This window comes from Lithobates pipiens, unplaced genomic scaffold, assembly GCF_037356315.1.
Source record: "Lithobates pipiens isolate NorthernLeopardFrog02 unplaced genomic scaffold, aLitPip1_a1.2 Scaffold_23, whole genome shotgun sequence".
Lineage (NCBI taxonomy): Eukaryota > Metazoa > Chordata > Amphibia > Anura > Ranidae > Lithobates > Lithobates pipiens.
Genome location: NW_027507785.1, coordinates 116028267 through 116048863, shown reverse-complemented (window position 1 = coordinate 116048863; position 20597 = coordinate 116028267). Strand labels below are relative to the sequence as shown.

Below are 20597 nucleotides of genomic sequence, written 5' to 3'. Positions count from 1 at the left end.
AATCCGACAGACAGTCCGTTCAAAATTAGCATGAACGGGGGGGGGGGCGTGGCCGGCAGCCGAGGAGAATGGCCGCGTTGTAAGGGAGCTCCGTCCACCGCAAGTTACCGGAGCTTATAACAACGTACCTGGGCGGTAGATCTCGGCGGTTTTTCCCTCAACTAGGTCGGGCAGCAGTGGAGATTATGTCCCGCCGCAGGAAGGAAGCAAAACGGCTGCATAAAATGACGGATTTCTACCGCCAGCCTCGCAGCATGCAGGCCCAAGATGGCGCTGGTAAGGGACACGTCCGGGAGCCTGGCGGGCACTCAGAGAGACATTCCCCTGGTATCGACCGTGCGTCTTCCCGGTCAGGTTCCTCCCCAGAGAACAAGCTTCTGTCCCCCACAGCATCCTCCACCTCTAGTCCTGTGAAGGCTAAGCAGCCACATCTTCAAGGGGGAGAGGAGGCAGACCTTAGCAGTGCATCTCTAAATGATACCAGAGAGCTCCAGGACTCCATCTTGGATTTCCCCACTAGCAACCAGCCAGTGATTGATTCCACCCTAAAGGACATGCTGGTGTCCCTTCGTAGCACGTTGCATGCTGATATAATGTCACTTGCCAACAACTTCAAAGAAGAAGTCAAAGCAGTAAGAGACAGAGTTTCTCACATAGAACATAAAATGTCCGAGTTTGCAGGCACCATAAATGAAGTCATTGACGCGCATAATGAAAAAGATGATGAGGTATCCTTCATGAAAGAAAAATTAGCTGACCTTGAAGACCGCTCGAGGAGAAATAATATAAAAATCAGAGGGATTCCAGAATCGGTCAAAAATCCTGACTTACAAGTTTACTTCCAGAAAATCATGCAGGATGCTTTGCCGGACGCTTCGGAAACCGATCTAGCTATTGACCGGATCCACAGATTGCCTAAACCTAGGCACATCCCTGAACATCTGCCGAGAGACACTATTGTGCGGATCCATTTTTTCCAAACCAAAGAGAAGTTCCTTCTCCAGATGAGGAATTCGGAAACAATACCTGAGTCAGCCCATAACTTGTCCTTTTTTCCCGATTTTTCGGCGTTCACGATGCAGAGGAGAAGGAGCATGGTGACCATTACGAAGCCTCTGAGGAATCACCACATCCCATATAAATGGGCCTATCCAGCCAAGCTTCTAGTTTCTAAAGAAGGGAGAACAATCCCCATCAAGTCAGTGGAAGAAGGAATTCGCCTTCTGCGCGACTGGAACATTCTTGCTGGAGAAGAAAATGCGCACTCTTCCGATTCATCTCCGCCTCAAGGTTCCCATTCCTGGCCGAGACCCATTTCAGATTGACTGCACAGGTAATCAGTATTTTGTATTCTCATAGAGCTCCGGGACATGGTGGAACATGCTTTGCTCTCTTGAAGCCCTCCATAGTTTAAGGGTCAAATCCCTACAGATTCTATTGAATCGCCTGTTTTTACGAGTTTTCTTCTTTTTTTTTTTTTTTTTTTGTGTTTTGTTTTTTGTTTCCTGTTTTTTTTTTGATTTTCTTTTGCAGCGCATTACCACGTGCACATTATTGATCCCCTCTGGATAAAGCATCGATAGAAGACGGATAAGACACTCACACGGGTCTATTGGTCATAACTGGTGGAACCCAATTGGATCGGTAGACTGTTTCTTTTTTTCTTTTTTTTCTTTTTTCTTGTTGACTTTTTATTTTGTTTCTGTTTGACACCTCATTGGTAGTTCCCTGCCCACGGTTATTACGGTGTAAATTGTTTGGTCTCGTTTTTCTAGTCACAAAGCTGTTCAAGTGGTCAGTATTTTATTCTAGTGTCTGGTAAAATGGGTTTTAAAATTACCTCTTTTAATGTTAGAGGGCTGAATAGCCCACAAAAACGTGGTCTTCTTTTTAGAGAAGCGAAAAAATTGCAGAGTGACATATTATGTCTACAAGAAACTCATCTTTGTGCTTCTAAACACCCTCAACTTCGGAATAGCCATTTCCCTACTGTTTATTACTCAAACGCACAGAAGAAGCATAGGGGAGTGGCTGTTCTGTTTGGGAAATCGATTTCATTTAATTGCACTCATGTTGAAAACGATCAAGCAGGTAGATTTATTATTTTGGTAGGGGAAATCAATAGCACTGTATACACCTTTGTAAATCTTTACTTGCCTAATACTAAGCAACTTTCCTTCTTGCAGAAGTTGTGGAAGAGGGTCGTTGCGGTGCGCAAGGGTTACCTGGTAGTCTGTGGCGATTTTAATGCCATACCTAATCAAGCTTTAGATGTTTCACCGAGTCCTAGGGTATGCAGGGACAGGGTCACCCTTGCGCGCTTCATGTCCTCTGAAAATTTGTTTGACGTGTGGAGATGTCAGCACTCCACAGAACGTGATTATTCATACTATTCGAAAGTGCACAACTCCTACTCGAGAATAGATGTCTTTCTAACTGATAAATTCCTGCTTCAAAAAATTAGTTCCTCAGTTATTCACAACATATCATGGTCAGACCATGCACCAATTTCCATTGTGGTGGAGGGGTGGCGCACAGAAACCAGGGCCAACCGATGGAAAAACGACACTTTTCTTTTTTCAAATCCGAAATTTAGTAAAGAAGTTGCCTCTGAATTGAAAGGTTTTTTTGAGATTAATGCCCGCTCTGTGTCAGACCCCTTCATCCTTTGGAACTCCCATAAAGCTTTTGTACGAGGCATTCTCATTAAAATGAGTAGCTTGGCTAGAAAACAGTCTATGTTGAAGACTCAAACGCTTCTCTCCCAAATAGATCAGTTAGAGTCAGCGAATAAAAAGTTACCAGACCCTGCCACGAGCTCTAAGCTTGACAATCTACGTCACGAACTGCGTTTACTACTGATTTCACAACAAGAGCGAGCATTTAAAAAGTGGAAAGCTCGCCTTTACTACCAGGGGAATCGTGCGGGAAAACTTTTAGCCAGACAAATAAAAGAAAGATCTGTCCAACAGAGGATTCCCTTTGTTTATCACCCAATTACGGGCTCTAAATTGTCCAACCCTAGAGATATTGCTAATGCTTTCCGGGATTACTACAGTATTCTTTACAATTTAAAAGATGACTCAAATATTCCACAACCGTCCGCAGATGTGATACGCTCGTTTTTGGATAAAATCTCCCTTCCCAGGATCTCCCAGGACCAATTAGACACCCTAAATGTTCCTATTTCTTTAAGTGAACTGTCTAAAACAATATTAGCTATGCCGTTGAATAAATCACCAGGTCCAGACGGTTTCTCGGTGGAATATTACCGAGCATTCTACCCAATTATAGGTCAATACCTTCTTGAAACCTTTAATAAGGCCACAGCGAACTCTTCTTTTCCAACGGAAATGCTAGCTGCTACCATAGTTACCCTTCCAAAGCCAGGCAAACCTCCAGATAGACCGCAGAACTTCAGGCCCATCTCGTTACTAAATGTGGACCTGAAGGTCTTTGCAAAAATTTTGGCTAACAGATTGTCGAAAGTTATGTCCTCCTTGGTCGGCAACGACCAAGTGGGATTTATACCGGGGCGTCAGGCACCTGATGCAACTAGGAGGATTATAAATCTGATTCACGCGGCAGAAGCATGTGGGGAGCCTTCTCTGCTTCTCACGTTAGACGCAGAGAAGGCTTTCGATAGGGTCCATTGGGGATACCTGGAGCAGGTGCTTGCCAAATTCGGTCTCTTGGGGACCATTAATTCAGCTATCTCAGCTCTCTATTCCAATCCCTCAGCTATGGTGTTTACTGACGGTATGTTCTCTGATTCATTCCACATCACCAATGGCACTCGTCAGGGGTGCCCGATGTCACCCCTGATTTTTGCCCTCCTCATGGAACCTCTGGCGGAAAAGATCCGCACACATCCTTGCATCTCCGGCATTTCGACGCCTAAACATTCACACTCCATTACACTATTTGCAGATGATGTTATTTTAACCTTAAAGGACCCTGTCTCCTCCTTGCAAGCAGTGCACGACACCCTTGGAGAATTCAATAAAATCTCATACTACAAGGTGAATTCATCCAAATCCAACATTTTAGCAATTAAAGTTAGTGACAGCACCAGATCGCTATTAGCCTCCCGATTTCCCTACCCTTGGTCTGACAAACCCATCCAATATTTAGGAATCCTTCTGGCCTCTCCAAGCGCTAATATTTTCAAACTCAATTTCTTACCCCTCCTATCCTCGCTACAACAAGAACTCAGCAGAATGGCGAAGTTTTATTTGTCTTGGATGGGCAGATTGGCAGCTTACAAAATGTTAATTCTCCCAAAGTTGTTATACCATTTTAGGGCCCTTCCTGTTCATATCCCCATGTCATTTTTTAAATCTGCCCAAGCACAGTTAAATAGGTTTGTGTGGGGGGACAAAAAACCCAGATGTTCACATTTATACTTACTTAGAAAGAAGGACATAGGGGGCATGGGTCTTCCTATTCTTAAAGACTATTATGTTGCATGCTTGTTGGACCAAATGAAATATTGGATAAATCCTCCAGTGGAGAAGCAGTGGGCTCTGATTGAGGGCTCATGGCTTTTGCCTGGGACGCCACTTTCTACCTTACTAGCCGCGACCTATGTCAATCAGACATCTATATCAGAATTTCCTGTCATACAGCTGGTACTCAATACTTGGAGATACTTCTTGAATAATGTCGAAGTGTCACGTCACTCTATTAACATTGACATTCCGCTTACCTCTATCAGTACTTGCATTCAAGACCTGAACTTGGATATTTGGGTAGAGAAGGGTATCTTAACGGTTTCAAACATAGTGGAGAACGGGAGACTCATCTCATTTGCATCGATTGTGGATAAATTTGGTGTTCCTAGTTCGGAATACTTTACTTATTTAAGAATTCGGTCCTTTTTTTCTCAATCTAGGGGTACTTGTGTGACAATCCCTCAACAGGCATGGGCGTTCTGGTGGGACAACTCGAAAACCAAAGGGGGAATTTCGCTCTTTTACAGTCTTCTTCAAAGCAAAAATGTATTTAAGAAGCTTTCCCCCCTGCACAAATGGGAGACTGAATTGAATAATCGGTTCTCAGATATGCAATGGGGAAAGGCCATCAGAAACAACAGTAGATTTATCAGATCAGTAACACAATGGGAAGTTTCCCAAAAAATGTTACTTAGGTGGTACTATACGCCCTTTATAACAGCAAAGTTCACTCAAAGTAGTTCCAATGCATGCTGGAGAGGTTGTGGAAGAGTTGGAACACTTCTTCACATGTTATGGGAATGCCCTCACCTCAGGAGCTTCTGGCGAGGAGTATTTGCCCTGCTTGCTAGAGTTACTGGCATTCTTAGAACAGGTTCACCTGAAATGGCTATCTTGAATTTAGACGTAGATCAGTACCCGCCCCAATTTAGAATGCTAGTGGTTCAGTTACTGTCCACAGCCAGACTTATGGTGGTTAAACATTGGAAATCCTCTTGCTCCCCAAACATAGGGGAGTTGGTCAGAAGAGTCGATGAGACTTTCAAATATGAGCAAATTTTGGCCAACTTGGAAAGTAGATACTCCCGTTTCGCTGCACAGTGGGCCCCTTGGTCTGAATTCAGGAAAATATTCTAAACTGTTTTTCATACCTTAGGTTCTTATTCTGGTACGGTATATTGGACATCACCGTCAAATGTTTGTGTTCGTTTACTTTGTTTTTTTTTATGCAAATGTATTTTATAGGTAAAATGTGAGGCTTGCAAACCCTCTGGATCTCAGTGGGTTGACCTGTGTTATCGTTCTAAATAGTTGGAGACTATAAGATGTAAAGGATTTCCTTATGTCTGCTGGCTGTTTGTAAGTTTCTTCTTTGTACCATGCAAGCCTTTTAATAAAAATTAATACTAAAAAAAAAAAAAAAAAAAAAAAATTAGCATGAACGGACTTGACCACACACGATGAGCAGACATTCCGCTGAAAGCGTGCGTGATGACGTGTACAGCACGTACGACGGGACTAGAAAAACGACGTCCTATACACTGCAATGCAACCTTCAGCCGTGTAAACCCTTTCTGAGCATGCGCCATACTTAGTCCGTCCAACTTGTCTACACACGAGCGGACTGTCCGCTTAAACCAAGTTTGGACGGACAAAACCAAGTTTGAACGGACTGTCTTACGGAAATTCCGTAAGACTTTGTTCATCAGACTGTCCGCTGAAAAAGTCCACTGAAGCCCACACACGAGCGGATTGTCCGCTGAAACACTGTTCAGCGGACTAAGTTGGGCAGACAGTCCGCCCGTGTGTACGCGGCCTTATGCTGTCAGACCTAAGGACTGCCCGCCACACCAAGCTGCCCGGGCTAAGTAACCCTTGGCGGTATTGTGGGAGGTTACAGTCATTTTTAACATCTGACTGGCCTCCATCTTGTGACCCCAGTGGACATGCGTAGAGTGGGAGGGGTATTTAATGGTAAATGGAGGCCAGTCCAGTATCCACTGCATGTTGCCATTTAATGCCAAGGCGGACTGTCAGGCCTTTTCAAGCTTTGTATCACTAAGGTAATACAACTCTTTTATACTGCTATATTACAATTTTAAATGGCTTTCCAGCATCTTATACTTTACATCACTGCCCACAATGCTACTTGGGAGTATTAACGCTCGGTAACATTAATCTCATATGTGACATTGATAATTAATTTTTATTTAATATTAACTAATTTTTTAAATTGATAAAAAATATGGGACCAATTGACGTGAATACTCTGCTTACATATATTAATATATTATTACTTCAATCAATATATTATAAGTAAACACTCTAAATTTTAAATTAAATTAGCTCATTTAATTAATATTTCAAAATAAAATGTAAAGGTTTTTTTTTTTTCATGCATTACTTTTATCCATATTTATTTTTTATTATAATATTTTTCGCTATGATCAGCTACCATACCTCACAGACATTAAATATTTTGTTCACTCTTCAACTGCCATTCTAAGATAAATGTATATACTAAAAAACAAATATGTTCCATATATCACATAAAACAAATATCTATTTATATAACATTTTTTTTTTTTAAATGTCCCCTTTTTTTTTTAAATGAAAGAAGAATACAATGTTCTCTGTTTTACTATTTACAGGATTCGCCATTTGGCCCCAGTGAGTCTTCAGGTTGTACCCTGCCTATGCTGGGGGGGTGTCAGGTGAGTACTTACTGAGGTCGAGATGCCGAGAGCGGTTTACCCTTGCAACTATGTGAACCCCGTCCCCCGGAGCCGGTACAGGGAATGGGTGGCATTCAGAGGCATGGGCCACCAGCAGGTATTAGAGTTCCTGAAGGAAGGCTGCAGAGCTGAATCAAGGTTTTCAGAGGCTCAAGAACTGGCTGAGGGTCCAGTGCAGGATGTAGCGGGCAATCCGGGTCACAGCAAGGGATCATGTACATAGATAAGCAAGTTTGTAGGTAGGCTGAGGGTCAAGCACTTGTAAGTAGGTAAGGCAAAATCCGTTAGGCAGGCCGGGGGTCAAACACTTATAGGCAGGTAAAGCAAAGTCCGTCAGGCAGGCCGAGAGTCAAACACATGTAGCAGTGTAGTCAAGAATGGTCCGGGTCACAGAAGGCAGTCAGATACAGAAAACTGGAAGCAGGTACAAACGGGAAGCTGACGACAAGCCAGCAACCCGTTTGGATGCCAGAGACATTTTAAATATCCCCGCCAGAGCGCCAGGTGTGCACCATCGTGCACACACGCGAGCCACTGTGCGCACACGTGTGCTATTGCGCACACATGCGTGCCGCTGCATCGGGCCATGCATGTGTGTGCGCCGGAGAGCCAATCCGCTGTGCATGCGTGCAGGAACATGGCTAATGCTGCTAGAAAAAACCTTCTCTGACAGGGGGTTAAGAGAATTTTGGGCCTTTTTTCCACTCTTATTATTATTACTCCTTTTAATTTTTCATGGATGTAATAAATTTAATATAAACAATTAAACCCTTGGAGCTGAGAATCTGCATAGGACACCCATCCCAATGCCTGTTGTTTTTAACCAGAATACCTTGGAATGCTAACTCAATAATTCACCCAAATACGTAAGGGCACTCTGTGAAAATTATGTATAAAATATTGTATATATGTAATGTTGTACAATGCCTTGAGAAAGTATTCAGCCCCCTTGAACTTTTCAACCTTTTGCCACATTTCAGACTTCAAACATAAAGATATAAAAATTTTATTTTTTGTGAAGAATCACCAGCAAGTGGGACACAATTGTGAAGTGGAACGAAATCTATTGGATTTTTGAAACTAATAAAAAAATGAAAAGTGGGGCGTGCAAAATTATTCGGCCCCCTTGCGTTAATACTTTGTAGAGCCACCTTTTGTTGCGATTACAGCTGCAAGTCGCTTGGGGTATGTCTCTATCAGTTTTGCACATCGAGAGACTGAAATTCTTGGCCATTCTTCCTTGCAAAACAGCTCGAGCTCAGTGAGGTTGGATGGAGAGCGTTTGTGAACAGCAGTTTTCAGCTCTTTCCACAGATTCTCGATTGGATTCAGGTCTGGACTTTAACTTGGCCATTCTAACACCTGGATACGTTTATTTGTGAACCATTCCTTTGTAGATTTTGCTGTATGTTTGTGATCATTGTCTTGTTGGAAGATAAATCTCCGTCCCAGTTTCAGGTCTTTTGCAGACTCCAACAGGTTTTCATCCAGAATGGTCCTGTATTTGGCTGCATCCATCTTCCCCTCAATTTTAACCATCTTCCCTGTCCCTGCTGAAGAAAAGCAGCCCCAAACCATGATGCTGCCACCACCATGTTTGACAGTGGGGATGGTGTGTTGAGGGTGATGAGCTGTGTTGCTTTTACGCCAAACATATCATTTTGCATTGTGGGCAAAAAGTTTGATTTTGGTTTCATCTGACCAGAGCACCTTCTTCCACATGTTTGGTGTGTCTCCCAGGTGGCTTGTGGCAAACTTTAGACGAGACTTTTTATGGATATCTTTGAGAAATGGCTTTCTTCTTGCCACTTTTCCATAAAGGCCAGATTTGTGCAGATTGTTGTCCTATGGACAGACTCTCCCACCTCAGCTGTAGTTCTCTGCAGTTCATCCAGAGTGATCATGGGCCTCTTGGCTGCATCTCTGATCAGTCTTCTCCTTGTCTGAGCTGAAAGTTTAGAGGGACAGCAAGGTCTTTGTAGATTTGCAGTGGTCTGATACTCCTTCCATTTCAAAATGATCGCTTGCACAGTGCTCCTTGGGATGTTTAAAGCTTGGGAAATCTTTTTGTATCCAAATCCGGCTTTAAACTTCTCCACAACAGTATTACGGACCTGCCTGGTGTGTTCCTTGGTCTTCATGATGCTCTCTGCGCTTTCAACAGAACCCTGAGACTATCACAGAGCAGGTGCATTTATACAGAGACTTGATTACACACAGGTGGATTCTATTTATCACCATCAGTCATTTAGGACAACATTGGATCATTCAGAGATCCTCGCTGAACTTCTGGAGTGAGTTTGCTGCACTAAAAGTAAAGGGGCCGAATAATTTTGTACGCACCACTTTTCAGTTTTTTATTTGCTAAAAAAGTTTAAAATATCCAATAGATTTCGTTCCACTTCACAATTGTGTCCCACTTGTTGGTGATTCTTCGCAAAAAAATTAAAATTTTATATCTTTATGTTTGAAGCCTGGAATGTGGCAAAAGGTTGAAAAGTTCAAGGGGGCCGAATACTTTCGCAAGGCACTGTATATGCCTACCTTCTTTTATCCAATATATTTCATTTATTTTTGTATAGCAATCTCTCTTGCTAAATACTCACCCCTGAGGAAGGAGATACGTGTACTCCAAAACGCTTTGGGTACAAGAGTATTTCATATCACTGTATGTACATTGGGGATAATTTTGTAAAAACATTCCATATACTGCATATTTTATATTATATATTTAAAGAAATAAACTATTTTTGTATTCAAATATTTTTTAATTTGTATGTGCCTTAAATTCCACCACTAGGGGTTTTGTTTTTTTAGGAGGAGCCATAAGCACCATTGGGGGACCCCAGAAGAAGAGGATCATGGCTGCTCTGTGAAAAACCATTGCACAGAGCAGGTAAGCATAACATGTTTTTTTTTTTTTTTTAAAAAGCCTTTAATATCACTTTAATTACTGACAGTTTCAGGGGTAATTTTTTAAAGGATAAGTCCTCCTTTTGCATTTAGGGTACAACATGTTCCAGCTCTTGCCACCTCTACCCCCAATTACCCCCTCAGCATGATAGCGAGCGAGGGATCTTCTCCCCGAACCCTCTCTCACAATTCAAAAATTCCGCCCACATGGCCGCGTCAGTCATTCAGAATGAACTAACTACCATCATCCACCGTGACAGTCGGCTTGTAGTCCCGAAGTAGCGCCCTTGTAGTTCATACACAAGTCTTGTAGCTTTCAAACTCATAACCTGTATGAGAGGTATGGGGCTGAAAGCCGCTTGTATGCAGAATCCAGTGAGCTATGCTTTCCAGGCTCCTGCAGGAAAAAATGATAAATGCACAATTTAAAAAAAAATTATTTTATTTTATTTAAATGGTAAACTTAAGTATCTGTAGCTGCCTCCTCTAGCTGGTTGCTGAATAATAGGTTCTTAAAGTGGCAGTAGTAAGACCTACATGAATTTAGAGCTCCAGATACTGTCATATGTTACATATTAATAAGTGTTTGGCGGTCCTCCGGTTCGCACCAGAACTTTCAAACGGACCGAAAATTTGTGCGAACTTTAGAACCCCATTGAAGTCTATGGGACTCGAACGTTCGAAATAAAAAATGCTAATCTTAATGGCTAATATGCAAGATATTGTCCTAAAAAGGGTTTGGGGACCTGGCTCCTGCCCCAGGGGACATGGGTCAACACCAAATTTTTTTTTTCAAACGGCCATTTTTTCGGGAGCACTGATTTTAATGACGATTAAAGTGAAAAAATATCGTGCCCGGGGGGTGTCTATAATATGCCTGTGAAGTGGCACGTGTTTCCCGTGTTTAGAACAGTCCTTGCACAAAATGACATTTTAACGGAAAAAAGTCATTTAATACTGCTTGCGGTTTTAATGTAATATCTGGTTCCGGCAATATGGATGAAAATCATTGAGAAAAATGGCATGGGTAGCCCCCCCTGCCCATTACCAGCCCCTTTGGGTCTTGTATGGATATTAAGGGGAACCCCCGTACCCAAATAAAAAAAAAGGAAAGGCGTGGGCCCCCCAGGCCCTATATACTCAGAACAGCAGTATACAGGTGGTGCAAACAAGACAGGGACTGTGTAGGTTTGTTGTGTTAAGTAGAATCTGTTTTGAGCTGGTACATTTTTAAAGTGTAGCTCCAGTCAAAAAATCTGTTTTTAAACTTTTAGGAAAGCATAGGGAAGGGTTATCACCCCTGTATAATTTTTTGCCGTCTGTCTTTTTTATCTCACTTCCTGTTGTCTCCTTCCGTTTGCAAGTAGGAGACATTTGTAAGTTGGATGTTTGAAAGTAGGGGCCTGCCCTATATGCTCTGCAGAAATAGCAGAACAAGGTGTTGGTGTTGCCGCAACACTGTAGGCCCTCAAAGTGACTCTTGGTGGGCACTGGAGCGCCCTGCTGTGAACAATTTATATCAAGAATTGTAATTAAATGCCATTGTTGAACAGTGGTAGAAAAATTGGGCCTTTGGTGGTTGTGGTGGTGGTGCTGGTGCCACAACACTATAAGTCCTCACAGTTACTCTCGGTGGGCACAGGAACGGGCCCTGCTGTGAAATAGTATATCAAGAATTGTAATTACATGCCCCTGTTAAACAGGGGCTGAACAATTGGGCCTTAGGCACTGCTTGCTGGTGCCACAACACTGCAACCTCTCCCAGATACTCAAGTTGGAGTGCAGGAATGAGCCCTGCTGCAAAGCATTGCATCAAAAATTGTATTACATGTCCCTGTTAAACGGGCTGAAAAATCAGTCCTATACACTGCAACCTCTACGATATACTCTAGTTGGAGTGTAGGAATGAGCCCTGCTGCAAAGCCTTGCATCAAAAATTGTAATTACATGCCCCTGTTAAACAAGGGCTGAAAAATTGGGCCTTACGCATTGGTGCTGGTGCCATGACACTGCAACCACTCACAAATATGGTAGTTGAGCGCAGCAACAAACCCTCCTGCAAAATATTGCATCAAAAATTGTAATTACACACCCCTGTTAAACAGGGGCTGAAAAATTGGGCCTTAGGCACTGGTGCTGGTGCCACGACACTGCAACCTCTCCCATATACTCTATTTGGAGTGCAGGAATGAGCCCTGCTGCAAAGCATTGCATCAAAAATTTTAATTACACGCCCCTGTTAACCACTTTCAGACCGGACCATTTTGCTGGTAAATGACCAGAGGTCTTTTTACACTTTGGCACTGCGCTGCTTTAACTGGTAATTGCGCGGTCATGCAATGTTGTACCCAAACAAAATTTGCGTCCTTTTCTTCCCACAAATAGAGCTTTCTTTTGATGGTATTTGATTGCCTCTGCGATTTTTATTTTTTGCGATATAAACGTAAAAAGACCGCAAATTTTGAAAAAAAATGATATTTTCTACTTTTTGTTATTAGAAAAATCCAATAAACTCAATTTTAGTCATACATTTAGGCCAAAATGTATTCAGCCACATGTCTTTGGTAAAAAAAAAGTCAATAATTGTATATTTATTGGTTTGCGCAAAAGTTGTCACATCTACAAACTAAGGTACGTTTTCTGGAATTTACGCAGCTTTTAGTTTACGACTGCCTATCTCATTTCTTGAGGTGCTAAAATGGCAGGGCAGTACAAAACCCCCCCAAATGACCCCATTTTGGAAAGTAGACCCCCTAAGGAAATTGATAAGAGGCATGTTGAGCCCATTGAATATTTTATTTTTTTGCCTCAAGCGATTGAATAATGACAAAAAAAAAATTTTTTTTTTTTTTTTATACAAAGTTGTCACTAAATGATATATTGCTCACACATGCTATGGGCGTATGTGAAATGACACCCCAAAATAAATTCTGCTGCTTCTCCTGAGTATGGGGATACCACATATGTGGGACTTTTTGGGAGCCTAGCCGCGTACGGGGCCCCGAAAACCAAGCACCGCCTTCAGGCTTTCTAAGGGCGTAAATTTTTGAGTTCACTTCTCACTACCTATTACAGTTTTGAAGGCCATAAAATGCCAAGATGGCACAAAACCCCCACAAATGACCCCATTTTAGAAAGTAGACACCCCAAGCTATTTGCTGAGAGGCATGTTGAGTTCATGGAATATTTTATATTTTGCCACAAGTTGCGGGAAAATTACAAACTTTTTTTTTTTTATTTTTTTTTTAACAAAGTTGTCACTAAATGATATATTGCTCATGCATGCCATGGGCATATGTGAAATGACACCCCAAAATAAATTCTGCTGCTTCTCCTGAGTACGGGGATACCACATATGTGGGACTTTTTGAGAGCCTAGCCGCGTACGGGGCCCCGAAAACCAAGCACCGCCTTCAGGCTTTCTAAGGGCGTAATTTTTTGATTTCACTCCTCACTACCTATTACAGTTTTGAAGGCCATAAAATGCCAAGATGGCACAAAACCCCCACAAATGACCCCATTTTAGAAAGTAGACACCCCAAGCTATTTGCTGAGAGGCATGTTGAGTCCATGGAATATTTTATATTTTGCCACAAGTTGCGGGAAAATTACAAACTTTTTTATTTTTATTTTTTTTTTCACAAAGTTGTCACTAAATGATATATTGCTCACGCATGCCATGGGCATATGTGAAATGACACCCCAAAATAAATTCTGCTGCTTCTCCTGAGTATGGGGATACCACATATGTGGGACTTTTTGGGAGCCTAGCCGCGTACGGGGCCCCGAAAACCAAGCACCGCCTTCAGGCTTTCTAAGGGCGTTACAGTTTTGAAGGCCATAAAATGCCAAGATGGCACAAACCCCCCCCAAATGACCCCATTTTGGAAAGTAGACACCCCTAAATTTAGGGGTACACTAGTGAGACTAGGTAATAAATGGCGGGTGCCCTGAAACTATAAAAAAATAACTAACCAACCAGCGTCACCTGTAACAGTTATATGGTGATCACTGGTGAAAGGGTTAACTAGGGGGCAATTAGGGGGCTTTATGCGGTAGTATATGGGGGTCCCTGGCGCTATAAAAAGCTGCAGCGAACCTAAATACCTACCTGCCTAACTAGCGTCACCTGTGACACTAATACAGCGATCAGAAAAACGATCGCTTATTAGGCTGGGTTCACACTGGAGCGATGCGGGAACGCCACGAATGCGCGGCGGGTTCCCGCATCGCATGCCTCCCGGCGGCAGTTCACACTGCCCTATGCGAACTGCTGGGAGTGTCAGTGAAATGTTACTGACACCCCCAGATCAGTTCGCATATCGCAGTGCGATCTGCAAACTCGGATCGCATGGTGTGAACACCCATGCGATCCGATTCTGCTGCGGGCCAAAAAAAGGGTCCCGTGCGAATTTGCGGCGGGTGCGGCGGGTGTGGCGGGTGCGGCGGGTGCGGCGAATGGCTGAACTCGAATCGCACAGAGATCGGATGTGATTTGCACTGCAGTGCGGTGCGAATCACATCCGTTCTCATAAACCGCTGCAATGTGAACCCAGCCTTAGTGACACTGGCGACGGGGGGTGATCACGGGGTTAAACCTTTATTGGGGGGGTTAGGGGGGTACCTTAGAACTAAAGGGGGCTAACCCTAACTGCCCTAACAGTTATTAGTCACAAATGACACCCGCCGGGTGATCAGGGGGTTAAACCTTTATTAGGTAATAAATGGCGGGTGCCCTGAAACTATAAAAAAATAACTAACCAACCAGCGTCACCTGTAACAGTTATATGGTGATCACTGGTGAAAGGGTTAACTAGGGGGCAATCAGGGGGCTTTATGCGGTAGTATATGGGGGTCCCTGGCGCTATAAAAAGCTGCGGCGAACCTAAATACCTACCTGCCTAACTAGCGTCACCTGTGACACTAATACGGCGATCAGAAAAATGATCGCTTATTAGGCTGGGTTCACACTGGAGCGATGCGGAAACGCCGCGAATCCGCGGCGGGTTCCCGCATCGCATGCCTCCCGGCGGCAGTTCACACTGCCCTATGCGAACTGCTGGGAGTGTCAGTGAAATGTTACTGACACCCCCAGATCAGTTCGCATATCGCAGTGCGATCTGCAAACTCGGATCGCATGGTGTGAACACCCATGCGATCCGATTCTGCTGCGGGCCAAAAAAAGGGTCCCGTGCGAATTTGCGGCGGGTGCGGCGGGTGTGGCGGGTGCGGCGGGTGCGGCGAATGGCTGAACTCGAATCGCACAGAGATCGGATGTGATTTGCACTGCAGTGCGGTGCGAATCACATTCGTTCTCATAAACCGCTGCAATGTGAACCCAGCCTTAGTGACACTGGCGACGGGGGGTGATCACGGGGTTAAACCTTTATTGGGGGGGTTAGGGGGGTACATTAGAACTAAAGGGGGCTAACTCTAACTGCCCTAACAGTTATTACAGTCACAAATGACACCAATGCAAAAAAAAAAAAAAAAAAAAAAAAAATGACATTGGTGTCACTGTGACTGGGGGGCAGGGGTAATTGGGGGGGTGATCGGGGGGTAAAGGGGGGGTGTGAGTGTGCCTGGCATGTTCTACTGTGTGTGTGAGTGTTTGTGCAACTTACTGATCCGCTCTCCTCCGTGTCGGAACGAAAAATACCGACACGGAGGAGAGAATACATCACTTCCTCTCCTGTGTTTACATTACAGGAGAGGAAGTGATGTCACCGGGGATTTCTATTCGTCGGGAGCGATCGCGAGGGGGTGGCCATGAATGAATGGCCGTCCCCTCGTCCGGGATCGCTCCCGAACGAATACCGACCGCCGCAGGCACCGGGCGGGGGCCCGATCGGGCCCCCGACCCGCGGGAGGCAAGGGACGTACATGTATGTCCTTATGCCTGCCCGTGCCATTGTACCGACGTACATCGGCGTGCGGCGGTCGGCAACTGGTTAAACAGGGGCTGAAAAATTGGGCTGGTGGCATCACCCAAAACCAAAAATGTTCTTCCAAGATATCAGCGGGATCATTGAGGATGAAGAGGATAGTCAGTCAACATAACAGGACAGTCACTCAGCATCAGCATAGGCAGTCTTGAAGGGATGCGACATTTCCAAAAAAATTATTCGGTTACATCAGCTTCAGGTGCTTAGTAGCTGGTGGTGATCCAAGACTGATTCATCTTTATGAAGGTCAGTCGATCAACTGAGTCGGTGGACAGGCGCACCCTGTGATCGGTTACAAAGCCACCAGCAGCACTGAAGGTGCGTTCCAAAAGAACGCTGGATGCAGGACACGCCAGTAGCTCAATTGCATACTGTGCAAGCTCTGGCCAGTGATCCATCCTCAAGATCCAGTAAGCCAGAGGATTTTCGGTGGAAAAGGTGTCCAAGTCTGACCTTGCCCCTAGGTATTCCTGCACCATGTAAATCAGACACTGGTGATGGTTGCTGGAACTGATCATATCTTGGGGCTGCGGACTAAAAAATTGTCTGAACACATCGGTCAGATGGCCACCTTCTCCACCATTCCTTCTGACCGAAGCCGCAGCAACAAGTTGTCCAGGACCAGGAGTTTGTAACCTCCCAGTCTCTGGGAACGCATTGCACAGACCTTTCTGCAAGGCCTCCCAGAGATGTCTCATCCTCTGCTCCCACTGCGACGGCAAGATAAGGTCCGCAACCTTATCCTTGTACCGTGGATCAAGGAGAGTGGCCAGCCAGTAATGGTCCCTCTCCTTGATCCAAAGAATACGAGGATCCTTCCGCAGGCTTTGCAGGATCAGCGTAGGTTACCTTAGGAATCCTCTGGGTCACGAAGGACAACATGATCCGCAGCCACCTTCTCCCAGCCACGTAGAAGTCCACGGGTTTCTTGGGACTGTAAATCATCCCTACAAGACTGCTGCTGCTGAGTGCCAGGCTCCACCTCCATGCTGACACAATGCTCCTCCTCGTCTTCTTCCTGTGTGATGGGTGGGACAGCAGGAACACTGTCTGGATAAAGGGAGCCTTGAAAGGCAAGGAAGTCCTCCTCTTCCTTCCTCTGTTCTGCCTCAAGTGCCCTGTCCATTATTCCACCCAGCGTATGCTCCAACAGGTGGACAAGAGGCACAGTGTCACTGATGCATGCACTGTCACTGCTCACCATCCTTGTGGCCTCCTCAAACGGTAACAGGACAGTGCATGCATCCCTGATCATGCCCCACTGGCGTGGTGAGAAAAAACCGAGCTCCCCTGACCCTGTCCTGGTGCCGTAGTCACACAGGTACTCATTGATGGTCCTCTGCTGCATGTGCAGCCGCTGAAGCATGGCCAACGTTGAGTTCCACCTGGTGGGCATGTCACATAAAAGGCGGTTCTTGGGCAGGTTCAACTTCTTTTGGAGCTCAGCCAGCTGAGCACTGGCATTAAATGATGGGCGGAAATGCACACAGACTTTCCTGGCCTGCTTCAGGACATCCTGTAAGGCAGGTACCCAGCCCAAGAACCGCTGCACCACCAGGTTAAGGACGTGAGCCACACAGGGCACATGGGTCAGTTGTCCCTGTCGGAGGGCGGAGAGGAGGTTGGTGTCATTGTCGCAAACCACCATTCCTGGCTTAAGCTGGTGTGGCGTCAACCACCTCTCGGTCTGCCCCTGCAGAGCTGACAAAATATCTGCCTCAGTGTGGCTCCTGTCACCCAAACAAAACAGCGCAAGCACGGCATGGCATCTTTTTGCCTGCGTACTTGCGTAGCCCCTGGAATGCCTACGGAGCACCACTGGTTTCCGAGGACAGAGCACTGAAAGAGGCCATGGAGGAAGAAGAAGAGGAGGAGGGGGTGGAGGAGAGAGGTGTGTCACAGCCAGTAGTAGCATTTTGGAGGCATGGTGGGGGAACAACCTCCAACACTACTGCACCTTGTCCTGTATCCTTCCCAGCTGCCGGAAGAGTGACTCAATGGGCTGTGAAAGACAGGTAACGTCCCTGTCCATGCCTGCTGGACCATGAGTCAGCGGTAATATGCACCTTTCCGCCCTGTCCAGGGAGGCAAGGACATTGCTTTCCACATGCCGGTAGAGAGCCAGAAACGCTTTCCGTGAGAAAAAGTGGCGTTTGGGGACCTGCCACTGAGGAACCGACATTGCACAAACTCACGGAAGGCAAACAACAAAGGATTCGCCCTGGGACTTTAAATGAAGTGGGCACTGTTTCCGCCAGTAAACATAACAGTAGTAAATATAGTATATGGTTTATTCAAGTACAATTGTTTACATGGATAAATAACATCAACGGTTGCCAATTAAAAAATATATAAACAAGGAGTATTGGTACATAAATGTAGAAGTAGTACATGGTACACGGGCATCATACTACCCGACTAGTTTCGTGAGATCCAGCTCGCTCTTCAGGGGTGGATGTGTGTAACAATGTACCTAGGATGAACAAAAATATATATATTTGGCAATATAGCACAGTATTCGTTATAAAAGCACAGGGTAGGAGGGGTTGTAGGCCCCCCCATACTTACCACTGAGCTTGGCCATGGCTCCAGGTGTGCGGCCTCGAGACGGCGGCAGCAGATGCCTCCCCAGGGAGCTGAGGGGGCAGGATCAAATGGGACCCCATCCAGGGCCAAACGGAGAGCAGGCATGGCAAAGGTGTAGTGATGTATCCCTAGGGTCCTCATTGGTCGATAAAAAGTATAGGCTGTGAACGTAAGTTTGTCAGGCATCTGAAGTAGTAGAGTAAAATCAATAGATATTGGTATAAAGATATGTATGCATGTATGCATGAATGAAAGGCCTGAGCCAAAGGTTGTAGGGCCATAAAGATGATTAAAAACCTAGGACAACAGAGGGGTACTACCAGGTAACAAAGTGGACAAGGAAAGAGGGGAAAAGAGGTGAATTACAATTGTGTGGGTAGTGATGTATCCCTAGGAACCTCATTAGTCCATAAAGCGTATAAGCTACAAACATATATGTTTATCAGGCATCTAAAGTAGTAAAGTAAAATCAATGAGTATAGGCATAAAGGTATGTATAGCCAAGTAAGGCCTGAATCAAGGATGGTAGGGACATAGAGATGGTGGGAAACATAGAGTAGCAAGAGGATACTAGCAGGTAACAAGATAAGAAAAGAAAAAAGGAGAGAGATGGACACGTGTGGAAAAGACAGTATCCAAAAAAGTAAATAAATAAGAGTAAGTGCTCGTAAGATAAACGATGTGTGAGATATGCAAGTGTGCCTAAATAAAGTATCAAAGAGGTGAATATGGTAAGTACCTGAGTCAGGTAAATATCCTAAGTATAAAAGTAATGAGACACAGCAAGCAATCTCCACAGCTGTGTGTGTCCTCAGTGAAGAGTGAAATGAAATCCAAGCCATGCCTGACCTCCAATTTAACCCCGAAAGGCCCCAGGAGGCTCCGCCCCCAACACCATGTGTGGATGGCTGACATGTGAGTGCAGGGGGCACCCACTGTCATAGGAAGGCACGCAAATGCAAGCGTACCCCCATGCCATCTGATGATATAGTGCGTCCAGCTATGCCGACGTCTGAAAAATCGCAGACGCCATGCTTCTGAAGCCTAAACATGGTGCCGATGTGTAGGTGTCCCCATCCGCCTGAAAGCAGATGGGGACAGCAGGAGACATGAAAGCCTCCCTTTATACACATCGCAGCTCCCAATGCGAGACAAAAATCGCTAGCGCCAACCGAGGAATCGCACACAGAGCCAGGGTATATAACAATACTGGAATAAAAATTGTGTTGGAGAATGAGTAACCTAGTATAGTATCAAAGTATAACAATTGTTTGTACATGTAAATACTGGCGGGGTCGACAACAGACCAGGTTTGGGCTAATGGGTGTCGTCCACCCGGGTTCAATATAGAGATAAAGGAAAAGGTCTGGTGTCCCCAGCGACACACTTCCATCCCTGTAATATACAACAAACAACAAAGGATTCGCCCTGGGACTTTAAATGAAGTGGGCACTGTTTCCGTCAGTAAACATAACAGTAGTAAATATAGTATATGGTTTATTCAAGTACAATTGTTTACATGGATAAATAACATCAATGGTTGCCAATTAAAAAATATATAAACAAGGAGTATTGGTACATAAATGTAGAAGTAGTGGCCATGGCTCCAGGTGTGCGGCCTCGAGACGGCGGCAGCAGATGCCTCCCCAGGGAGCTGAGGGGGCAGGATCAAATGGGACCCCATCCAGGGCCAAACGGAGAGCAGGCATGGCAAAGGTGTAGTGATGTATCCCTAGGGTCCTCATTGGTCGATAAAAAGTATAGGCTGTGAACATAAGTATGTTTGTCAGGCATCTGAAGTAGTAGAGTAAAATCAATAGCTATTGGTATAAAGATATGTATGCATGTATGCATGAATGAAAGGCCTGAGCCAAAGGTTGTAGGGCCATGAAGATGGTTAGAAACCTAGGACAACAGAGGGGTACTACCAGGTAACGGAAGGGGGCCAAGTCTACCAACTGAAA

General features: G+C 44.8%; 1 long non-coding RNA gene across 1 annotated transcript; it reads right to left on the bottom strand.

The window, feature by feature from the left end:
* Positions 1-18320: 18320 nt before the first annotated feature.
* On the bottom strand, positions 18321-18789 carry LOC143926983 (uncharacterized). Its single transcript, XR_013262183.1, has 2 exons — positions 18616-18789; positions 18321-18520 (listed from the first exon to the last, which is right to left on the bottom strand). It is a non-coding gene; the product is annotated as an uncharacterized LOC143926983 (long non-coding RNA).
* Between the last annotated feature and the right edge of the window lie 1808 nt (positions 18790-20597).